Source organism: Rhipicephalus sanguineus, chromosome 6 (genome assembly GCF_013339695.2).
Source record: "Rhipicephalus sanguineus isolate Rsan-2018 chromosome 6, BIME_Rsan_1.4, whole genome shotgun sequence".
Classification (NCBI taxonomy): domain Eukaryota; kingdom Metazoa; phylum Arthropoda; class Arachnida; order Ixodida; family Ixodidae; genus Rhipicephalus; species Rhipicephalus sanguineus.
The window spans coordinates 33,501,640-33,525,780 of NC_051181.1; the positions used below are offsets into that span (position 1 = coordinate 33,501,640).

Genomic DNA, 24,141 nt, shown 5'->3' on the forward strand with positions numbered 1-24,141 from the left:
GTTGTGACTGATTTACGAAGGGTGGGCGATGTTTAAAGCGGCTATTGCATAGATGAATGCTCCTCCACATAGCCGCTGCAGTAACAGATAGGGCGTCTAGTTAGGGGGTTGAAGTTTTTTTTTTTTTTTTTGTCCTGCTGATCGATACGATTTTCAATGCCCTTTCGCCACTGTAACGATCATAGCGACTTCACTCTCGCCTTTCGAGCCCCACAACAACGCCTCACTTTTTTTTTCTTTTTTTTTATTCGCATATATGAGCTGGCATACATACTTGAAGAAACGAAGAAAACCAGCTTACGGACGCTTACACAAGAAGAGAAGACACTCGCTGGAACTAGCAACAGGTTTAACGAAACCACATAACGTTAACTCCTGATAATTAGCCAAGCGCGCATGCGTCGTACATAAAACACGCGTGATTCACAATAAGAGAGAATGACTCCAGTAACCACATTTTTTTAAATAAGCAATCTTTTTCTTTGATAGTGACAGATACAGTAATGCATTTGTTCAAACCATATGTTTTCAGATTTGCGCTTCAATCACTTCACGTTCGTATTATTTGCGTGGTTCCCTTACCAATAATTTGCGTGCCTTTCAGATCAGGAGAACAGCCGCACACCCGCCAATGAGCAGGCAGATTTGCTCCTCCTCCTGACCTGATAGACGTCTGATCTGATTTTATTTACACAAACCCCTGCCTATGTATGCGCAAATGCTTGCCATGATTAACAATGCAGAAATGGTCACGACCAATAAACAGCCGACGACGACGTTGATCTAACAGGCACTGGAGCATCCCAAAAGGAGCCCAATCCCTACGGGTCTCCCGCTTCCTAATGACAGCTACTTCAGTCTCCCCTCTACATCTCCTTTTTCTGTACACGAGTATGGTTTTGCTGTCACCACCCTCCTGTTTTTTTTTTTTTTGCTTTTATTGTTACCGCACTTGACTACGCGGTCACTCCTAGCTTCGTTGGGTCCAGCTGTTTTTGTTGTCAAACGCTGCCCCAGCAATTTATCCGCACGTACGCTGCATGCACGACCGCCGGAGGCTGTAGCGCGTCCCTCCCGTCCAGATGCAGCGGCGGACCGTCTTTGAGACAGTTGCAGTTTGCGGAGAAACACAATGCCGATCCTTCAGAAAAACAAGCATACGTAAGTGCAGCAAAGCGGCACGCGTGGTGCCGATCGGCAAAGGTCCTTCAAACGAATGAATGGCGTGAACATGCGCTGCAGGGGAATCAGCTTAAAAGAAGAAGAAAATGCGCGACCCCCTCCTCCCTCCATTTTTTTTTTGTGGTCTCTTTTAAGTGTCATTGTGGTGGCCCTCTTACCGCCTTCAACTCCGCGTTTGTTGATCCCCGCGGAACTACATCGTAACCAGCGTAACCCCGACCAGGGGACGCGCTTCGCACCCCGCAAGAGAAGTTTTCAGGATGGATGGATGGATGGATGCTATGAGCGTCCCCTTTATAACGGGGCGGTGACAAGTGTGCCACCAGGCTCGAAAAAAAAAAAAAAAAAAAAAAGAAAACCTTTACTCTCTTTTTCCCTTTTTTTTAGCGTTGGCCTAGTGTCTTTACTTCAATTAAAACTATTTTACTCCAGAAGACAAAAAAAAAACCTTAAGTTTTCAGCTTCGTTCTGTGCCCTTTACGGCAGAATGTCCTTATTTTTTTTCCCCATTATTTATTTTTGTCCTTTCTCTCTAGTTTTCTGCCACCAATACTCTAACCGTCTCTTACTTATTTCAATCGCGGGTGTGTTCAGCTTTCCATTGTCTCTAAAACCCAAGGCGTCATGTAGGCTCGTGCCCAAACGTACACCTGGGTGGATGTCTCCACATTCAATCAGAACATGCTCCGCCGTTTCCTGATCTTCCCCGCAGCACGTGCATTGTTCTTCTTCTTTACTGAATCTCGCTTTATAACTACCCGTTCTAAGGCAACCCGATCTCGCTTCAAACAGTAAAGCGCTTCCCATTGAATTGTCGTAAAATGCCTCCCTCCTTATTTCATTTTTGCCCTTCCGGTAGTTACTCAAAGCCGGTTTTTTCTCCATAGCTGTCATCCAGTAAATCCTCTCCGCCTCTCTGACTTTTCGCTTAACGCTCTTTGTTGACATACTGCTTACACTACCAGCCGTATATTTACTAGTGAGCCTCCTAGTTCTTTTTCTCCACTGTGTGTCCACGCTCTTCCTATATAAGTAACGGAACACCTTCTCTGCCCATCTACTCTCCTTCATATTCCTTAGCCTTTCTTCGAACCTTATTTTGCTCTGAGCCTCCCTCGCCTCAAAACCTGCCCATCCCATATCGCCCTTTACAGCCTCATTTGTCGTCTTCCCGTGAGCACCCAACGCGAGGCGTCCCACAGTCCTTTGATTTATATCCATTCCCGATTGCACCTCTGCTCTCATGCACACCACTGAGTTCCCAAAAGTAAGCCCCGGAACCATAACACCCTTCCACAGACCTCGAAGCACCTCGTACCTATTGTATCCCCACAATGCTCTGTGCTTCATTATTGCAGCATTCCTCTTTCCTTTTGCTGCTGAGGCTTTTTCCTGTACCTCCATGTACCTGTCACCCTCATTTATCCATACTCCGAGGTACTTGTATTCGCTCACTCTCGGTATTTCTTGGCCCTGTATTGACACCGCCTGATCACAAGGGTCATTGAATACCATCAATCCACATTTTGTTACACTAAATCCTAGTCCTAGAGCTTCCCCTTCCCTTCCGCATATATCCGCCAGCTGCTGTATATCCTCTCGACTGTCAGCAAATAAGACAATATCGTCAGCATAAAATAATCCTGGAAGCTTCTGCTCAATCATCACGCCGCCCTGTTTGTGTGACAGATTAAAACCAAAGTTGCTACCTTCTAGCGCTTTTTCCATATTCACCATGTACAGCATGAATAACAGCGGGGACAAAGGACATCCCTGTCTCAGCCCCTTGCTAATCTCAACGTTCTCTTTGCTTCTCATTCCTTCCCATTCTATGCAAACTGTATTTTCTCGGTATATCTCCCTCAAAAGCTGTATACAGTCGTCGCCTATGCCAATTCCTTTCAATATATCCCACAAAATTTCCTGATGAACGTTGTCGTACGCCCCAGTGATGTCTAGAAAAGCCATGTACAAGGGCCTATTTTCTATTTTAGATATTTCTATACACTGAGAAACTGGCGGCAGCGCCCCTGGCGGGCGCCCAGGCTGTCGACGCGGAGAGGGCCATGGCGGCGCGGCGCAGGGATACGGCAGTGAGCCCACTGCCCCATTCTAGTACACTGTACCGATCGGGGAGAGTATTTCGGCCGCGCTATGGTGGCTAGAAGGGGCAGTGTGACGGGCAGGGGCCAGAAGGTGCACATACGCGCAATGAAACATGGCGGCAGGTCTAGGAGGCGCTGCGCGCGTCGGGAGCGCGTGCAGCGGTGTTGGTACAGCGTGGCTGAGGGCTAAGTATATATGTGTGTGTGTGTATACATATTTTTTTGCCTTTTTTGCGTATTTGTTCGTTATGCGGACATGCATTTGTTGCACGCTAAACTTCAACTTGAGCAATTTTATTGAGTTGCCAGTCTCTGCGCGAGATATGCGATACGTACGGCGGAAGGGTGTTGACAGTCGCCCGTGTTATGTAAATTTGTGTTAGACGTTCATCGCGGATACGAGGTGCTCCTCAAGTTATTTTATTCTTGCTGTTCCCTAGTTACACCCCGCACTCATCAATAAAGAAAAACAAGCTCCGGTTCGCGCGGAAACCATACCAACTGCTCGGGCGCAACTTGAACGTTTCGAAGAGGGGTGTTTTCAGTCTTCGCACTACACAGTGTCATTAAATCCGAAGCCACTCTTGAAATTGCGCACAGAACGCTGTAGACAAGTTCGGCTTGGCAGGACGAGAATTTTCTGCTTCCGAGTGCTCATAGAGCTTCGGACTCCTCATGCGAAGCACACACTCTAGGATCCAATTCTTCTCATACAGCATGCCACATCTCGATTTTCTTTTAGCTGCACTGAAGCATGCCATAATTGCCACCTGTTGTTTCTGAGGCAACTTTTAATGCATTCATTTAATGCCTCATCTCCATTTTGCTCATTGGCAGACTTCATCATGTCGAGTTCCCTCTGTACGTTCAGCAGCTTTCGTTGCGCAGCTACCAGCCAGCACATAAAACCAGAGAATGTGCGCTGTTCAGCGCCAAATGCGCCTCATCTGGTGAGGAAACATTGCGTTTTAGGTTCAGCTTGCCCCTAAGAAAAAACGGAACAACTGACTGTTCCTACTTGCTCAACGGCCTGTTCAAACTTCACCAATTTCGGCAGCAGTGTACATGATCCAACTCGGCATCCTCTAACTCGCAAAGGCCGAAAGTGATGGCCCCTGGTTCAGTGAAAAACGATAGTTTGTTCCAGCTTGTGTGAGGAAGTTCGATGTTGCGGCACACATATATATTCCGTGCTCTGCGGCTCCACTTCTATCGTGTCAGTATGTACAGCTTCGGTAAACTCCGATTCTGCAGCATGTTGTGCTTCTACTACTTGTTCACTTTCTTCCGGCGCCTGCTGTTTTACAGTAGTCCTTTTTTTAGTCATGGGCTCACCTTGTTCACACTGGTTTCTTTCCTTCCTTCTGGTCGGCGTTTTCTTTGTGAGGTCTTTTGGTGCGTTCGGGAAGATTGTAGGAACGGCGTCCTCTGCTAGCAGCGGCCGATCGCGTGGAAGTTCAACCACCTCACCATAAATAACATGACGATAAGTCCTCTATATAAATGTTGCCTCGAAGTGATGTTCACCAACGACGCAGTCGTTGGTTAGTTCCTTATCGCCCCGTTTTATATTACGGGCCCACTGCTGCCGTCTCAATGCATCCTTGGGAGCTCGAAACGACGACACCCTTGGAGGACAAGACTCGTACCCACTTTTACAACCAGACACAAAACACGTACCTGCTTTTGCTGACATGGTAATAGTGTGTCACTATCTGGAATCATTCACATGGTGCGCGTCTAAATCACACAAACACAGTTGCAGGTGTGGAAGTTTGCACACTGTGCCAAATACACGTGGCTGTAGCAGCTGTAGCAGTGGCTGTAGCTGTAGCGGCGAAGGTACCGTGCGCCCGCGCCGCCTGCGCGCTCCCGACGACGGCCGCGCCCCTAGCGGCGTAAAAAATGTCATCGAGTTTTGTGCGCCTCTCTCCCACGGCGCGCATATGGCGACCGTCACACTGCCCCTTCTAGCCACCATAGCCGCGCGTTAAAAAAGTGCGGCCGGTGCGGCCCTCTGGCGGGGGTCTGGCCGTTGCCAGGCGAGCGAGACCGGCGAGACGGAGACGCGTAGACGCGGTGGCTCCGGCCACCGTATCGATAGTATGCGCTCCCCTTCTGCGGTAGTGTTATGTTATTTCGGCAGAGTAAAAAGCTGGGCTTGGTGTTCCCTGACTACTGTGCGATGGAGTTAGGAGAGGCCAGGATAGACGCACATCATTATCTTTGTTTATTGCTAGCGTGCATGCTTGTTGACATCCGACCGTCAGTTCGTACGTGTTGCATATCGTGCTTTAATTGTGGTGTTAATTCTAATGCGGCCGGACTGCTCGCACTGAGCTTACAAGAGTGCCCCCTACCTCTAGGCCGCACACCTTGATTTAACAGCACTAACGTTGTTTCATTTCGTTGTTGCTGCAAGTATAAATTCTGAGTGAACAAAGCAGTACAAAAGCGTGCATTGTCGGCGCAGAGCATTACGACGTTCGGCGACGAGTATGGCGAAAGGTGTCTTCGGGAGAAGAAGCGGCGCGGCGGGAAATATGATGGGAATTCGCTAGAGCATATGGGCCCAACGATGACGGGCCGACCCCGAGTTTCGAGTGAGAGAGGCGTGTCGCCGCAACTGCACGACAAAACTCGTCGGGAAGAGAGACGTCGGCCGCCCAGCAACGAAGGGAATCCGATCCTGACTTGCGAGTGGCCAAAGCAGGAGCTCACGGTCCGTTTAGCGGCGTCATATTATCATCGCTGTATCGACAGCTAAAATAGTACTTAGTAAAAAACGCACCCCAAAGCCAAGGAAAAGGCACCAGCTCCGCAGTTTCATCAGTCTTCGCGACGCCAAGTCAGTGAAGCTGTGCTAAATTTTACCCTTGAATGTTGCATTTGTGCGCTGTGACGTGCAGCTCATGCAGTCACTGCTTCATCGCAATGCCCACTGAATACTTTGTAATACCAAAGGAAACATGGCACTGCCGCAGAACCCAACGACGGTCGGAGTGCCGCCGCGGCCGCGTCTTCGTCGTCCAGGCAACTGCGACCGCCGCGCGCGGAGCAGCTCTGTGTACCACGTGACTTTTTTAACGCGCGGCCGAAATACTCTCCCCTCCGATCGCCCCCTAGGTTATTGTATGAAACTCTATGGTTCCTCCCTTGGCGCTTGCCGCAAGAAGGCGCGACGAGTAAAACGTCCGCAAAGGAGAAAGTCGCGGCTCCGAAGGAGGAACGGAGCCCGTTGCTCCATACTCGCTCCCTTTTTTTTTTAGAGTGTACCAGGGGTGCAATCGCGGAACGATGCTATTCCCGATTCCAATGCCATATTCTATGCTATTCTTATCATCCACCACTCGCGGCTGGCTGATCGCGTTGATAACGCGGACGGACCGTCGTTCTGACCAATGGCCAAGCGCGAAAAGCACGAAAAGCATTGGAATAAAAAATAGAATCGTTCCGCGATAGCACCCCAGGTGTCACTTTTCATGTGTACGTATACGTTCGCTTCATTACTGATCACTATAAGGCATGATATTTACATGCGGAGCTCTCGGATGTGCGCTCTGTTGTTTCTTACTTGTTGTGTCAACTTGGAACACACGTGAAATCTTGATTTTGGCGTCTGACGCGCCGTACATGCGCTGAAGGCATCGTACGTTTTAGAGGCTGTGTCGTTCAAACGAAAGGGCAATAAACTTTTGTTGTTATCGGACTACGTGATGTATGTATTGTGCGGTGTGCGCTCGCTGCGTGCTTGTGTTTTGTGCGCAGTGGAATTACAAACTTTACGTGCACGATCGCGCAGACAGTACAGCGGTGTCTTCTTTTCGACGTGAAGTCAACTATAGGTTGGCGTTGCGCCGAATAGCTACTGTGCTCACTCCATATACACGAGCAAAGAACCGCTAATCGGGCAATAGATCTGGAAATCGGGCTACGAGAAAGGAAAAGAAAGGCCTGACGCCCAGCAGAACGCGTCAGCCACTGCTAGGTGAGTTCGAATACAATGAGGCAGGGGCTCAATGTTTTTTATTACAGCACGTACCGGTACTTTCTGTACGTTGCACAAAAACGCTCCAGGAAGAATTTCAGCAGCAGCGCTCGGGCCTGCCACGCACGAACAGCCTGGTAAACGTCTGCTTGCAACATTTTACTTCGTGCGAACTGCACAATACGCGCTAAGTTTACGCCGGGACTACAGATCCGAGCAGAAGCGAACCACCGCGGAGAGCACGCCGCGGGGCGTCTGCTGTTTTGTTTGCCCCATACCGGTTTGTTTGCCCCATAATTCTGACGTCACTTTTGCCACAATTTTCGCAATGCATTGGGATACGATAGGGCCTCTCCTCAGTTTTTCTTTCCTCCATGGAAGAAATCGATGACGGCGCCGCAAGCAGCACCACCGGGCGCCTTTTTGGATGCGTGAGAAAAGAAAGAAAAAAAAATACTCTTTGACGCAACCAAAAGTTGCCTCAAGTGCGTAAAATACACTTTCAAGTTATACACGTTTGTTTTTAAGCAAAATGAGTCTACCTGCGAGGATTTCTTGTCATACCAGCGGATTGAACCACATCGCCGTTGGGTGACGCTAGCGGTCATCTTTCACGATTTTCAGCATCAAATTAAAAATATAATTCGTTTTTATGGGGCGAAAGCATGCTCGTTGCCGCCGATGTGACGATCTTCTCATTTTCACCACAATCAGAAAAAATTTTCCGAGCGGTAGACAGTCCCTTTAAGGTGCCCCAAACAAAAGAGTGCTTTGTTCCTACCTGCGTGCGGATGCCAAAAGCCCGAAGTACTGAAGGGCACATTGTGGGCCTTTTTTACACCCCTTCAATGTAGGTTCAGTTGAACAGCTTTTTAGACCGCAGCTCTTAGGCGCCCGTTACTGCGTTGAACGGCGTTGCCGTCACCGTCAGTGGCGCAACCGATAGACATGAAAAAGCAAGCGACAGAGATGACAGGAGCCAATGGGATTTGAACCCGGGTTTTACTACTTCGCAGTAGTACTCTACCACAAAGCCGCGCTGGCGCTTGAAACTCATTTGCAAAAAAGTCCCTATACAGGCGTCATGTCGGGCGAGAAATTGCGTTAACCTATGTAATATAGCATGGCAGAAGAGTAACATAACAACCATTCATCACACAATTGCTAATTGCGCAACGAGTGTGTGTCCTAATGCTTCCCACCTACTGCAAAGGGCTCAGCCATAATTCTTCATCGTCATCAGCCACATGCAGCAACAACAAAGTGCACATAATACCTTATAGATGTGTAGCGGGTACCTCGCTTACCCACAGAAAGACGAATAATGGCGTAGCGGGTGCTAGACAACACAATAACAACCTCAGGACATCCTCAGTATGCCACCTTGAGGACATTATGATGCCCTCAGAACGTCCTGTTAAGGTACTAGAATGGCACTAATCCAGTCCTGTTGTCCGTACTCATAACAACCTCAGGACGTCCTCAAAACAACACTTCAGGACTTTTTTAGTATGTTTTCAGAACAACCATTGTGCAGCCGGTTCGGTACCGTAGGCTGTGATATTTTGTATTACTACATATGATTTATTTCTTTTTAAGGTATTTACATACATTAAAGGAAAAACACCTCTGTAAGGTCTTATGTATGTATACTGCGTCAAGAAACGGAGAGGTGACAATAAGTGCTTGACTATGACAAAAAAAAAAACAAAGCTTGTTGACTGAAATTCATTTATTTAAACAGTAATTAGTCCCGACTGGTTATGAGGACCGCTTTCTCAGGCATCCGAGTGAGTAGTCAGAGGCAGTGTCTGAAAAAAAAAGCAATATTAAGGCATTCAACACAAATTTGCCAAGATGTTTTACTGTACCGGGCTACTCCTGCAAAAAAAAAAAAGAGAGAAAGACGTCAAATAAAGGCAGTTACGATTTTAATGAAAGGATTAATACATGCAAAAGGAACCAGATGCTGTCCCGTGTAGAACAATGCTACATTTCATGACAGTCTCATGTGATGTCACCGCAGCATGCGACGACTGCGACTCAATGGTCCACGTTTGTAAACTTCCTTGGAAGTCTGGCACAATGTCCTCGTCACCACGTGTATCGTGCACAGTGCACTCATTAGTGCTAGAGGCTCCGCTCTGACAGCCCACCAGTGCACTCGACACGGGCATCGAGTTAACTTGCCCGAGGTCGGGCCATGTGTTAGACGCAGACGTCGATTCCCTGTTATTCACATTGGGACTTTCCGAAGCACAATTCACCGCAATTTGTTCGACTGATGCCGATCCATTCATTGGAGCATCAGTCAGAGCGTTGAGTAACGTGAAGCACCCATCAACACGGCGATTGACCTCCCGTCGACGTCTACGATTTGCACTTTGAGACATCTCACTTTTGTTAACTGTACACTACACTGTACTGTACACACAAACAACAAATATGCGGTTTGCACTAACCTTCATTACAAGATCCCACTCCTCCGTGCAAGATCCCATCTTGACTGTCATTTGACTTGGAATGGCTTGGCTGGTTTGGCTACTTGACTATCCAGAACGGCAAGCATGGTCAATGGTTGCCAGCGGCTAGTTTGTTATTACACGCTACAGCGGCGGATATTCACTAATATATGGCTGCCACTTTTAAGAACATACTATTTTAAATGACCATTTCGCAATATCAGCTTAGATACCCAAGATGATTAATTACTTGTGTTTCAGAAAGCGAAACGCGTAATTTGAAGCTTTTCAACCAAAAGAGAAGCAGCGAGGCGAAAAAATGCAATGACTGTGTGAAACAACCGTGCTGAGAAAATTTTCACATAGGATATGCATCTACTTAGCGTGAAAAGGACGCGAGGAATCATATATAAGCGCTCAGTGCATGCGTTGCATTTGTCATCTCCAAAAGGTCCCTGGAAGAACCTTTTCAGGACAACTTGTTAGCGCGCTCTCGATATTGCTTTTGTCATCCCCAAAAGGTATCTGGAAGAACTTTTTCAGGACAACTTGTTGCCCTCAGAAAGCACTTGCAAAGACGTTTCCGGGTCAAACCAGCTCGTGTCGTACTCAATACGTACCAAGGACATCGAGAAATGTGCGAGGACGATTGTACCATTTGAGGACGACCTCAGGACGTCGAGTGTTGTCTGGGGTCCTACTTCACAAAAATTATGATTTATGGCGTAGTCGATTCCTTGCGGAAAGCGAAAACTTCAAACACAGTTGGCCTTGCCCCAACACGAAGATGCCCCCGGAATTTGGATTAGGCAGTATCGTAATCGTCGGTGAATTTTTAAAACTCAGTGAACTAGCTTTCTCTGTTTCGAACTTACCTTCTCTTAGCGTAAATGCCGAGAACTTACTTGCGAAGGCCATATGTGGGCTGTATGCAGAGCGTTATTATATATAGTGGTCGAGTGCGCTGAAATAGGCAGTTATACATATGTTTTTGCACACTTACGTATGTCCAATTTCGTGAATCGCTGCGTACACTCCACTGTTTCTTATGCCCGCATCTTTAACAACAGCTTCCCTGTAGTCGGTGCAAACTCCTTCACGGTAGGCAATTCCTAATTGGGAGAAAAACATTTGCAATAGGTTTGTCACCTGTGGAAATAAAATAACATTCGAAAGCGCTATAATTGGTTCATCCGTAAAACAAAAATTATATAAAATCTGATCTGCTTTTTCTTTGCGCCCTAGAACAACGGCCAGCCGTCGACGCGGTCACATATTGCAGGGCTGTGTCGAGGAGCGGTACTATCTCAACGTTTTGAGCCAATAGTGGCTATTGCATAGCTGGGATGGTGACCTTCTCTTTTTGCCATGATATCACAGGTATTGAGCTACATGGATCGGGTGGTCATGGCGCTCGACTGCTGACCCGAAGGTCGCGGGATCGAATCCCGGCTGCGGCGGCTGCATTTTCGATGGAGGCGAAAATGTTTGAGGCCCGTGTACTTAGCTTTAGGTGCACGTTAAAGAACCCCAGGTGGTCGAAATTTCCGGAGCCCTCCACTACGGCGTCTCTCATAATCATATCGTGGTTTTGGGACGTTAAACCCCAGATATTATTATATGGATCGGTGTAATGGAAAATTCGTAAAAAAGGGGTTGTGCTGGAGCCGACGTTTCCACAAGTGGACTTGTCTTCTTCAAGGATGCAACTGATTGGTTTAGGGAAATCAGTTGCAGCCTTGAAGAAGACAAATCCATTTGTGCAAACGTCGGCTCGAGCACAACCCCTGTTTACGAATTTTTCATCGCAAGCTTCCACCTTCCCCTTCCTGCCATTTTGTGGGTCAGGGTAGTAATCCACTTTTTCATTTTCAAAACATCTGGCTTTAATCTCTATGGAACATTTCTGAGTTACATATGAGAGAAAAAAAAGCATATAACTTTCAACTGAACAGCGCGGTTGAAAATCACAATAACGAAGCACAAATAAAGATGATATACCCAGTATTAGCTGCTCTACAGTGTAGTGAAGGTTTGTTAAGTAAGAAAATTTACTGCTACACCTAACCGAATGTAACATATCTATTCATTATGTTTCATAATTACGCCCCGCCACGGTGGTCTAGTGGTTATGGCGCTCGACTGCTGACCCGAAGGTCGCTGGATCGAATCCCGGCCGCGGTGGCTGCATTTTCGATGGAGGCGAAAATGTTTGAGGCCCGTGTACTTAGATTTAGGTGCACGTTAAAAAAACCCCAGGTGGTCGAAATTTCCGGAGCCCTCCACTACGGCGTCTTTCATTATCATATTGTGGTTTTGGGACGTTAAACCCCAGACAATATTATTATGTTTCATAATTACAGCCAAAGTCACCTATTCTGACATCGCAATTAGTGACCGTATACCTTATTGACATAAATAAAATAGGTACATTTTAAGGAAGATATTTATAACAAGAAAAAATTTTCAAATAGTCCACCGAGTTTAAACCAAGACCCACTAAAACAAAAGGTCACAGTTTCGCCGCAAAAGCGAAGCAATGAATGCGATAGCAACAAGTAAGTCACAAGAACACCAAGCAGCTCGATACTTGGTCCCCCGCGTTGGAGCAGTGGTTATGGTGCTCGGCTGCTCACGCGAAGGTCGCGGGTTCGAGCCCGGCAACGGCGGTCGTATTTTGATGGAGGAGAAATGGTAGAAGCCCGTGTACTGTGCGATGTGAGTGCACGTTAAAGAACACCAGATGGTCAAAATTTCTGGAGCTCTCCACTACGGCGTCTCTCATAATCATATCTTGGTTTTGTGACATAAACCCCAAATAATAATATTAGCTCGATACTTGCAGCGCTCCTATAAAGCGCAAAGGACTCACGAAAAGAACACACACAGGATGACCACGAACTAAGAACAGCAACAGCTCGGCACTTTCAGCGCGCTGCGCTGCTCAAACACAACGAAGGACGCTCGAAAAGAACGCACACGTAACACAGGACGAGCGCGAACTAACAACTGTCCCAGATACTTATTCTTGTTGGAGTGGCGGGCTACAACCCAACGCTCTTAGATATTTTTCTTTTCTTGAAAACTGCGGCGCGTGGAGTGGTCCATACAGTTAGTACAGAATCTAGGGGAAAAGCTCCCGATAGGGCCCCTCTCTGACCTCTGACCACAAGAATCTCTGACCACAAGGGCGCCGCCATTATTGTACCGTGCGAGCGTTACCAGCCCCTGGGACGCATGCTAGACTTGACGGTAGTATGAAGTTTTCATCGTAATTAATGAAAGTCAGCTCATGTGAAGTCGAGTTGTAAGTACGTGTCAACAGAAAGCGCAGAAGACGACGCATTGCGACTCACAACTCAGTCCAAGGACGCGCAATCGGCCGCGATCTCGAACTCAAGTGGATATGGTGGCGCCATCTAGCAAAAGTGCCTGCAAATGCATCCTCCTTAGTCGTGGTTCCGCGCACTGTAAAATGCCTAAATGACCTTAAACATTGCCTAGAAATCTTTTAAATAAACGTTATACACTGTCTGCATGTTCCTAATTGGTCAAAATCATGGAGGAAGGAATACTAAGGAGAGGCCCTATCGTATTTCAATACATTGCGAATAGTGTGGCGGAAGTGACATCAGATTTATGGGGCAAACAAACCGGTATGGGGCAAACAAAACAGCAGACGCCCGGCTGCCCGGCGGCGTGCTTTCCGCGGTGGTTAGCTTCTGCGCAGATTTGTAGTCCCGGCGTAAACTTAGCGCGTATTCTGCGGTTCTCACGCAGTAAAATGTTGCAAGCAAACGTTTACCAGGCTGTTCGTGCGTGGTAGGCCCGAGCGCTGCGTGCTGAAATTCTTCGTGGAGCGTTTTTGTGCAACAGTACAGAATACCGGTACGTGCCGTGATCAATAACGTTCAGCCCCTGCATCATCGTATTCGAACTCACCTAGCAGTGACTTACGCGTTCTGCTGGGCGTTAGGCCTTCCCTTTCTCGTAGCCCGATTTCCCGATCTGTTGCCGGATTAGCGGTTCTTTGTTCGTGTATATGGAGTGAGCGTAGTAGCTATTCGGCGCAACGCCAACCTATAGTTGACGCAACTTCACGCCGAAAAGAGGACCCCGCTGTATTGTATACGCGATCGTGCACGTAAAGTTTGTAATTCCAGTACGCACACAACAAGCACGCAGCGAGCGCACACTGCACAATATATACATCACGTAGTCCGATAATAACAACATACATTATATTGCCCTTTCGTTGAACGACACAGCATCTAAAAACGTACGATTCCTTCGGCGCATGTTATGTACGGCGCGTCAGACGCCAAAAACAAAAGTTCACGTGTGTTCTGAGTTGACACAATGAGTAAGAAGCAACAGAGCGCACATCCGAGAGCTTCGCATGCAAATACCATGCATTAGTGGTCAGCAATGAAGCGAACGTGTAGGTACACATGAAAAGTGACACCCGGTACCTTCCGCAGCGCACGCGATTTGCACCGGGTATACGCAACCATACGCGACAGCTGGGCATTGTGTAGCTTTCCTAAAGAACACACACAAGAAGCAGCATGCATGAATCGACAGCGCCGCGGCGCCGTTCGCACGGCGAAAAAAAAAAAAAGGCTCGAATCGCGCATGCGCTTGCAAACGACACGGCGGAAATCGCGAAATGTTTCGAGGCTCCTTCGCTAGGAGGCGATGCGGGTGTTTGCGATGTGGAGGCTTCACGAATGTGACGTCAGGGCCTCTCCTTATTTTTCCTTCCTCCATGGTCAAAATTCAAGTGTTTGATTTTTGTTGCCAGTATTACATTGAATAACGCTAGTTCTAGCCGATTTTTAAGTAAATTCAAAGGCAGCAATCCCAAGATACAGTAATGGCGGTGTTCTTGGGGTCGGCGCTCTTTCGGCCCATCTTTTCCTGTAGAGTCTGTACTAATTCTATGGAGTGGCCCCTCCGCGTCTCCTGCCGCGCGGGGGCGTTCGACACATTGTTTAGGCAGCGCACAGTGGTGTTGCTAGAGGACGGACGTGTTTTTCGTGGGCTCCGGAATGACAGCGTCAGATAAGTGCTTTTTTTTTTTTTTTTGCATGATTCGAGCTTGTTTGTTTAGTTAAGCCACTAGATTGCAGCTTAATAGAGCTTACAACTTTGTGCTGTTGGTACAAAGTGATGTGACAGTCGCTTCGGGTGTTTTTTTTAATATTTGTTTTTTTGGCCACCACGTGGCTGAAAGGTGCACAGGTGCTTTGAAGTGTAACATACTTGCGGAGTTTTGTGATATCGTTTGGCTTTAATCTAATCTGCCGCGTGAATGCTCTATAGCCATGGTCAAAAAGACCGTAAAGTGTTCAGGATGCGGAATGGGGCGGAAAATAGAGGTTTGTGAGGATGAGACGACAGAGAGAGCTGACGCCAAGTGTAAGCAATGCGAGTTAGAGGCGAAGATGGAAATAATGATGGCCGCCCAGAATGAGCTCAAGGTGAGAATATCAGAGCTGGAGAAAGCGGTAGCGACAGAGCGGGAAAAAACGATGGCTATGGCGGAAAGGCTTAAGACAGCCGAGGAGGGATTGGCAAAGGTAGCCATGCCAGCAAATGTAGCCACGGGGAACAGGGAAGCAGGCGACAGCGGGAAAAATGGGGCATCGACCCCCACAGTGGTAGGCGCGAAGGGGGAAACAGGTTTGGAAAAGACAGGTGCAAGGGACACAGGACCCACTTTCCGCGAAGTAGTCTTGGGAACGGGAGGGGGCAAAACAACAGCAGTAGCACGCGCTAGTAACAGGTGCAGTGGCCAGGTGCGGGAGAGTCCACCAGAAAAGTCGGATCACGTGATAATCGCCGGGGACTCGAATTTAGCTACATGCGCAGAAGCAGTCAAGGAAAGGGTGAGAGGCGACAAACGAGTTTTTAATAGGAAAGTTCCCGGGCCATAGGCTGGGATCAGTGATGAGACAAGCTAACGCAAAACTCGCAGCTAAGTCTAATGGACGTAACCTCGTGATAATCGCAGGAGGTCTAAACGACGTCTTGAGTAACGAATCAGCCGAACTAGCGACCACATTGGCGAAAGGGGTCGATGACATGCGCGCCATTTCCCCTCAGGTGCAGATAGTGGTATGCACAATACCGGAGGTACCGGTGCGTGACGGCAACCTGCAAAGAGCGGTTGTCGACGCAAACAAAGAGATATGGCAGATGAGTAGAGAGAAAGGCATCGAGGTAGTGGAAATAAACAGAGAGGTGCACAGGTGGGGTGGTTTTCGAAGAGACGGAATACACTTCGATAGGAGGCTTGGCCATGAGGTGGGTTGGCGTCTTGCAGGACGCGCAGTAGCTTTTTTGGGGGGCACGCGGGCCCTTCGGTGCCCATGGTAGCTTGTAATGAGGAAAACAACCAGGGGGACTCTTTGACAGGTAGTATAGCGAAAAAACAGAGAAAAGGTAAAAGAAGGGAGAAGGCGCGTGTTGCAATTAGTTACATTAACATGCAGGGTGGCAGAAAAAAGGCAAAATGGTTAGAGATTGAGGGACAGTTAAACAAGGAACAGATAGGTGTTTATGCGGTTACAGAAACACACCTTAGAGACTTGGAAGAGCCACCACATATTGAAAATTATGTTTGGGAAGGATGTAACAGGATCACATCAGAAAGGAGAGGTGGGGGGGTTGGAATGCTAATTCATAGCAGAACAAAATGGGAGAGAGTGAAACAAACGTGTTCAGAGCACATGTGGGTTTCGGGCACAGTAGGTGGAAAGAAAACGTGGCTAGGTGTAGCTTACTTGTGGACAGGCAATAACTGCAGAGAAAAGAATCTGGAGATAGTGAAATGCATAAGCACCGATATTAAAGAATTTGGTCATGATGCCGAGATAATCCTTCTAGGGGACATGAACGCTCACATTCATGACCTTGACGGATATTCAGACACCAATGGCAAGTTATTGCTAGATCTCTGCGAGCAACATAGTCTTGAGATAGTTAACGTGGGGCCTAAGTGTGAGGGGCAGATCACGTGGGAAGTCAGAAACAGGCAATCGAGCATTGATTACTGTCTCATGACAGAAGGAATATATGACAAACTTAGAGAGATGAGAATAGACGAAGAAGGCATTAACAGCTTGGGTAGTGATCATAAACGCATAATATTACAAATGGGATATAAAACTGAAAATAAGAACATAGAATCAAAGTTTGGCAGCTCGTATCTAAATGACAAACAAATAACAAATATAGCCGCAAGAGTCGAGGAAAAAGTAAACGAACTACCAGGCAAAGACTGGAAGTATAGTGAGCTGCTACATGTAATCACGAAAGAAATGGAAATAGAGAAGAAAACTATTTGTTGGAAAGGAAAGAAAAAGCCAAAAAGTTGGTGGAACAAAGAAATCCGGGAAGCGATCGATATGCGACGTCAGGCATCACGGGAGCACAGACAGGCAAAAAAGGAGAAGCGGCCACAGGACGAAGTCAACCAAATATGGGAAATATATTTAGAGCAAAAATCCATTGTGCAGAAATTAGTCGAGGCAAAAATTAAAGGTGAAAGTGAACGCTGGATGACAGAGATTCGCGAAAAGAAGAAGGCCGCGCCTAGGATATTTTGGAGCCACCTAAAAGCGCTGGGTAGGAAGTCTGTCACAATGCAACAACATATGGTAGATGAAGGAGGAAATAAATTGGAAGGATATGAAGCGCTAGGTTACATCCGAAAGATAACAGCCGATTCGTTTAAAAAGGTCCCCCAGGGGATTCCCCCGGTGAGTAAAAGTACGCAAAGGAGTGCAACCGACGAAGATGTAGTACTAGAGAATTTCAATTGGAAGAAGGCCGAAGGAAAAATTCCTAAGCGCACTACTCCGGGCTTAGATGGGGTTCCCGTCAGCCTCATTAACGAACTCGGGCATAACACTAAAGAAGCACTGCTGAAAGCCGTAGAAAAGTGCTTACAGGAGAGGGAAATACCAGACAGTTGGAGAAAAAGTAGAATGAACTTAATCTATAAAGGCAAGGGAGAAAAGGATAACATTCGCTCGTATAGACCGCTAACAATTACATCGGTGCTATACAGGTTGGCGATGCAGGCAGTAAAATTAAAAATAGAAGCGTGGGTAGAACAAAATGATATTTTGGGAGAACTTCAGAATGGATTTCGAATCGACAGGCGGTTAGACGATAATCTGTTTGTTCTTACCCAGTGTATAGAAATATCTAAAATAGAAAACAGGCCCTTATACGTAGCTTATCTAGATATCACCGGGGCGTATGACAACGTTAATCAGGAAATTTTGTGGGATATATTGAAGGAAGTGGGCATAGGTGACGACTGTGTACAGCTTTTGAGGGAAATATACCGAGAAAATACAGTTTGTATAGAATGGGAAGGAATAAGTAGCAAGGACAGCGTTGAAATTAGCAAGGGGCTGAGACAGGGATGCCCTTTGTCCCCGCTGTTATTCATGCTGTACATGGCGAGGATGGAAAAAGCGCTAGAAGGTAGCAACATTGGATTTAATTTGTCACACAAACAGGTCGGAGCGATGGTTGAGCAGAAGCTTCCAGGTCTATTTTATGCTGATGATATTGTCTTATTTGCGGACAGTCAAGATGATATACAGCGACTGGCAGATATATGCGGAAGGGAGTGTGAGGCTCTAGGACTAGGATTTAGTGCAACAAAATGTGGATTGATGGTATTCAATGATCACGGAGACCATACGGTATTAATACAGGGCCAAAAAATACCGAGGGTAAGCGAGTACAAGTACCTCGGAGTATGGGTAAATGAGGGGGATATATATATGGAGGTACAAGAGAAAGCATCGGTAGCAAAGGGAAAGAGGAATGCTGCAATTATGAAGCACAGAGCTTTATGGGGATACAATAGGTACGAGGTGCTTCGAGGGCTGTGGAAGGGTGTGATGGTTCCGGGGCTTACATTTGGGAACTCAGTGGTGTGCATGAAGTCAGAGGTGCAATCAGGAATGGATGTAAATCAAAGGACGGTGGGCCGCCTCGCGTTGGGCGCTCACGGGAAGACGACAAATGAGGCGGTAAAGGGTGATATGGGATGGACAGGCTTTGAAGTGAGGGAAGCGCAGAGCAAAATGAGATTTGAAGAGAGGCTGAGGAAAATGAAGGAGAGTAGATGGGCAGAGAAGGTTTTCAGGTATTTGTATAGAAAAAGCGTTGACACGCAGTGGAGAAAAAGAACTAGGAGGCTCACCAGTAAATATACGGCTGGCAGTGCGGGCGATATGGCAACAAGGAGCATTAAGCGGAAGGTCAGAGAGGCGGAGAGGACTTATTGGATGACAGCGATGGAAAAGAAGCCGGCTCTGAGTAACTACCGAAAAGGAAAAAACGAAATAAGGAGGGAAAGGTTTTATGATAATTCAAGGGGAAGCGCTTTACTGTTTGAAGCAAGGTCGGGCTGCCTTAGAACGCGTAGTTATAAAGCGAGATTTAGTAACGAAGAAGAACAATGCACATGCTGCGGGGGAACTAAGGAAACGATGGAACATGTACTGATTGAATGTGGCGATATTCACCCAGGTATACGTGTGGGCACGAGTCTACATGAAGCCTTGGGTTTTAGGGACAACAATGGAAAGCTGAACACGTCCGCGATAGAAATAAGTAAGAGACGGTTAGAGTATTGGTGGCAGAAAAGTAGAGATAAAGAACAAAAATAAATAATGGGGGAAAAATAAGGTCATTCTGCCTTAAGAAGCAGAGAGATGGACCGTGAATTTATATTTTTTGGTATAATAACATAGATTTAATCAATGTAGATAAGGTATTAGGCCAACATGATACAAGGAACCTTTTTTTTTTTTTTTTTTTTTCTTCGAGCCTGGTGGCAGACATGTCACCGCCCCGTTTTAAAGGGGACGCTCATAGCATCCATCCATCCAGCTAAAGTCACTGGAACGGAAAAAGTACCGCGACCGTCCTGCCCGCCGCCATGTTTGGTCCAGCGCGGCCGAAGCTTGGGCGCGCAGTGTTGATTTCACGCGGAGTAACGCATGTTTTACGCATTGCGTGCGCTTTTTCAGCCCCGAATGAAGCATACCGTTGTTCTCTAACTGATTAGGAAAGAAATAGCGGCAGTTTCCACTTGCCTAAATGCGCACGCACGCGTACCAACGCGATAACGAAAGGCAAACTGCGCGGCATTTACGCGCTCTGCTGTCGGAATTTAATAAATGCGAATCATTTCTTAGCGAACTTCTGCGAGTTTGAACGTAGATAGATAGATAGATAGATAGATACTATCTATCTATCTATCTATCTATCTATCTATCTATCTATCTATCTATCTATCTATCTATCTATCTATCTATCTATCTATCTATCTATCTATCTATCTATCTATCTATCTATCTATCTATCTATCTATCTATCCGCCCACGACTATGTGCTCTTCTGGCCGTTTCGTTAATGGGATGTATACCAAATTTGGCATGGCATAACATCACTGTATGATGATTATAAACTACAGGTGGTAGCATGAAAATAATGACATGTACGGCATGATTTACATGCCACGCTCATGGTGCGCTCGCGGCCGCTTCGCTAGCGTGATAGACACCAAATTGATATGGCGTGACAAGAGTGTATGACGAACATAAGTTACTGCTCATAACGTGCAAATCATGGCAGGCATACCCTGTAAAACATAATTTACATGACATGGCCTCAGGGCGCTCGCGGTCAGTTAGTGAAATGCACATATACCAAAATTGATACGACGAGATATTTCTATATGATGAACGTTAGTGACTGGTGGTAACATGAAAATCATGACTTGTATGTCATCTACAGCATCACTTACTTGCCACGCCCATGGCGCGCCCGCGGCCGGTACGGTAGCTTGACATACACCAAAATTGGTATAGCGCGAGATGACTGTATGACGAACATGAATGACAGATAGTTACGTGAAAACCACGACATTTATTACATGTACGGCATAGTTTACATTACACTCCCTTTCTGCGCTTCCGGCCGTTTTGTTAACAATGTATACCAAATTTGGTATGGCATGACGTGGGTGCGTGACGAACATAAATTACAGGTCATGCGTTGTATGTACCAGATTCTACATGCATGCACGCATGAAAAACATGCGATATACAGTGAACTAGATGCCATGACATGAATGATTTCATCTGCCTCAAAGACGAACGAGGCGATATATGCAGCTCTTTGCTGGCCGCTTCGCATTAGATTGATTCCCACAATGCATGGGATCCGGCGGATTGACACAAAAGGCACAATTATACAGTCACGTCACGAGCTACCAATCTTGGTGCATATCAAGCCAGAGAAACCGGCCGGGGGTGCACCATAAGCATGGCATGTAAATCATGCCTTACATGACATGCGTGCCATTTTTTTCAAGTTACAACCTGGTATTTATGTGCGTCATACAGTCGCGTCACGCAATACCGATTTTGGTGCATATCAAGCCAGCGAACCGGCCACGAGTGCAGCATGAGCATGGCATGTGAATGATGCCTTACATTACATGCGTGCCATTATTTGCATGGTACACACTGTTATTCCTGTTCGTCGTTGAGTCACGTCACGCAATACCAATCTGTAGCAGTCAGTTCTCATGGCGCACTGATCGTTATATGTGAGCCCAAGCGTGGACGTCGACATTTATGCCTAACGTAATTAAGAGCTTCCCGGCAATGTTATTGTGCATGAACCTTCTGCAGCAACCACGTGAAACAAGCTGCACAAGTGCAGCTGAGACGCCAACATTCCCCGAAGCAGCATTTGCGAATTCTCAATGAAACGCTTGCCTCACATATGCGGGTATCAGTCGTGGGAACAAAATTTTCGCAGCGTATTCTGTGCAGCCACACAGCCCGTCGCTTGGCATTCTTTTTCCCGCTGGGAATAGCAAAGCGGGCTTTGCCCGTTTCCCGCCGGTTGCCGCTCCCGAAAGCGCAGCCGGCGCAGCACCCAGGCCTTCTTCGATGCCTCAACAGGCTTGCGATGAAGTGTCAATACGATACGGGATTTCGTAATGTTCCTGCACGCTTTTCTGAGGCTATAAAAAACAATCGCCCTTCAAAGCGCAGTGCGTCGGCGGCTGGAAGACGCTAGCGTGGCGAGCGAGCTGAACCATTTAAGTGGCGAAGCCGCCGAAAGGACGCGGCGGCGAAGAGAAAAATAACGCGGTACTTTTTAGCCGGGGTTCCACATTGCGTGTGTGTGCAGAAACGGGCCACCTTGTAGTGCGCCTCTTAAGGGGAGTTTTCAAACAAAAGCAAAATGAACGATCATCAGTGTGCGTCGATGTGTGCGCACAAAACGCGCATCATGTCACCCTAACGAGCATTGCTTTAGGGCGTGCCCTGCGGGCAATCTCGCTGGTAATACTGCACACGCGAAAACACCTCCGATATCTGCCTACCGCCACCGTTAAATGGCGTATATAAATAGCTCGCCGTTAGCATTCTACGAGACCGGTGTTACGTGGCCGGAGTCTGCTTCTGGACGCGGTTGAGTTCAGAGGCATGATGCCGTGCTTCTCTGGAGCGGTTTCAGCGGTCACGTCTAGTCGCGGTAACAGGTACTTTGCTCAGGATATGGCGCGGGACAACGAATACCAGGTCATCCTTCCAAGTTTAGCGACAGGTCGTATTGTTCTTAATACTGTTTTTCTGCATGCGGAAGTCAAAGCTAGTCCTTATCGTGTTGAGGACATCAGGGACGCACTGGCGCGTCTCTCGCTGCTTCCTAATGCTACCGCATTAGGGGCATATGGCATGAGCCTCGTTTGGGCGGTGACCTTCCGAAACGTGGAAGCCACGAGGAAGATTGTAGAAGCTGGAGAAGGCATTGTTAAGAACTGTCGCTGTCTTGTCATAGACCCGGCTAATCAGAATATCCGTGTCAAGTTACACTGCCTCCTGTCTAATGTGCCTGATGAAGATGTACGCCTGGCATTTGCACCTTATGGACGAGTCACCGATGTCTCCAGAGAACGATGGCGTGTTCATGGTCTCTCTGACAAAGGCTATTGGCCTCGAGGCCCACCACTAGAAACGCCGGCGCCACTGTCGGCGTGGCGTGCTTGGTAGGATCACGTGGTCTCAGCGGCCGCTTCAGCTGCTTGTGGAGCGCTGCGGCGTGCTTTGAAAACGAGTTTCAGGTACCACGTGCGCTGCGGTCTGTTCAGATACGGAAGTTTTCTCCCATTTTCTGCTCAATTGAAACCATTTTAATAGAGCGGCTGCCTCCGAAGGCGATGAACATGGGGCTCTACCGCTCGGTGCCGCAGTGCCGGGCTTACGCAACGGAGCCCAGTGTCAGCCTGCACCGGTAACCGCGGGACAAGAAACAGCGTGAAGTATGGGTTGTAAAGCAAAGAACCGGCAAGTAGCCATCGGCTACGAGTCTTGTGTGCAACAAGCACTTCCGCGACGAAGACTTTCGTTACTGCGTCGGGCCTGCGATGTTCGGTGAGTATCGGACAGCGCGCACTGAGACGATGGCTCACGCGCGCTTCCCGCCGGCAAATGATGCTTATCTGCCACTGGTAAAAGGCGCTACCTTTTACCACGTGCGATGCCATCTCAGAACCCTTCCGTGCGACCTCTCGATTGTCGGCCCCGTCCTCAGCGTTCACAAAATCGGCTGCAGATGCGCAAGTCATTGTTTAGATACGTTGAATTAAAAAACTCACAGGGTCCGTTATGCATTCGCCAAAGATGACTGGAAGGCAAAAGCCATCTTATTCTTGGCAGTCGATGTATTGATTCTCCCGCGCCCCCCTCCAAAAGCGTTCTGCACCTAACGCGGTTTTGCACGGCCTCCGTGACCGATCACGGAGGCAATGCAAAGCGACCATGACGTGTGAATACGTCATCATGTGACGTCATAATGACGCTACATGTTTTGGTGACCTGTGACGTCATTATGACGTCATATGGTCACGCCATCACGTGACAATTATTTTTGACAATTATTTTTTGACGCCGCCGACGCGGGGACGCCGACGGCAATCTTCCCGTTTGATGAGGCATCTAGGGCTTTCGCCTTCATAAGCTACACGACGTTTTGCATTGCCTCTGTCATCGGCCCACCGATCACGGAGGCAATGCAAAGGGACCATGTCGTGTGAATACGTCATCATGTGACATCACGTTATGTCACGTCATTGTGATGTCATAATGAATTTACAAATTTAGATCTGTGACGTCATCACGTGACGATTATTTTTTGCGTCACTCGTCTTGACGGCGCCGATGGTCAATCTTCCCGTTTGAAGAGGCATCTAAGGCTTTCGCCTTCACAAGCTACGCGACGTTTTCTGGTGGACATAACATAACGAGTCAAAGGCTGCGGCTGTGTGTTGCATTTATGTTGGCAATAA

At 47.5% G+C, this 24,141-nt stretch overlaps 1 protein-coding gene across 1 annotated transcript in view; it reads right to left on the bottom strand.

The window, feature by feature from the left end:
* The window catches only part of LOC119395686 (uncharacterized), a 299,084-nt gene that overhangs the window by 65,030 nt on the left and 209,913 nt on the right, over window positions 1-24,141 (bottom strand). Inside the window, exon 10 of the mRNA XM_037662688.2 lies at window positions 10,741-10,849. The gene's annotated coding sequence lies outside the window, so the exon portion shown is untranslated. The remainder of the gene's footprint in view (window positions 1-10,740; window positions 10,850-24,141) is intronic.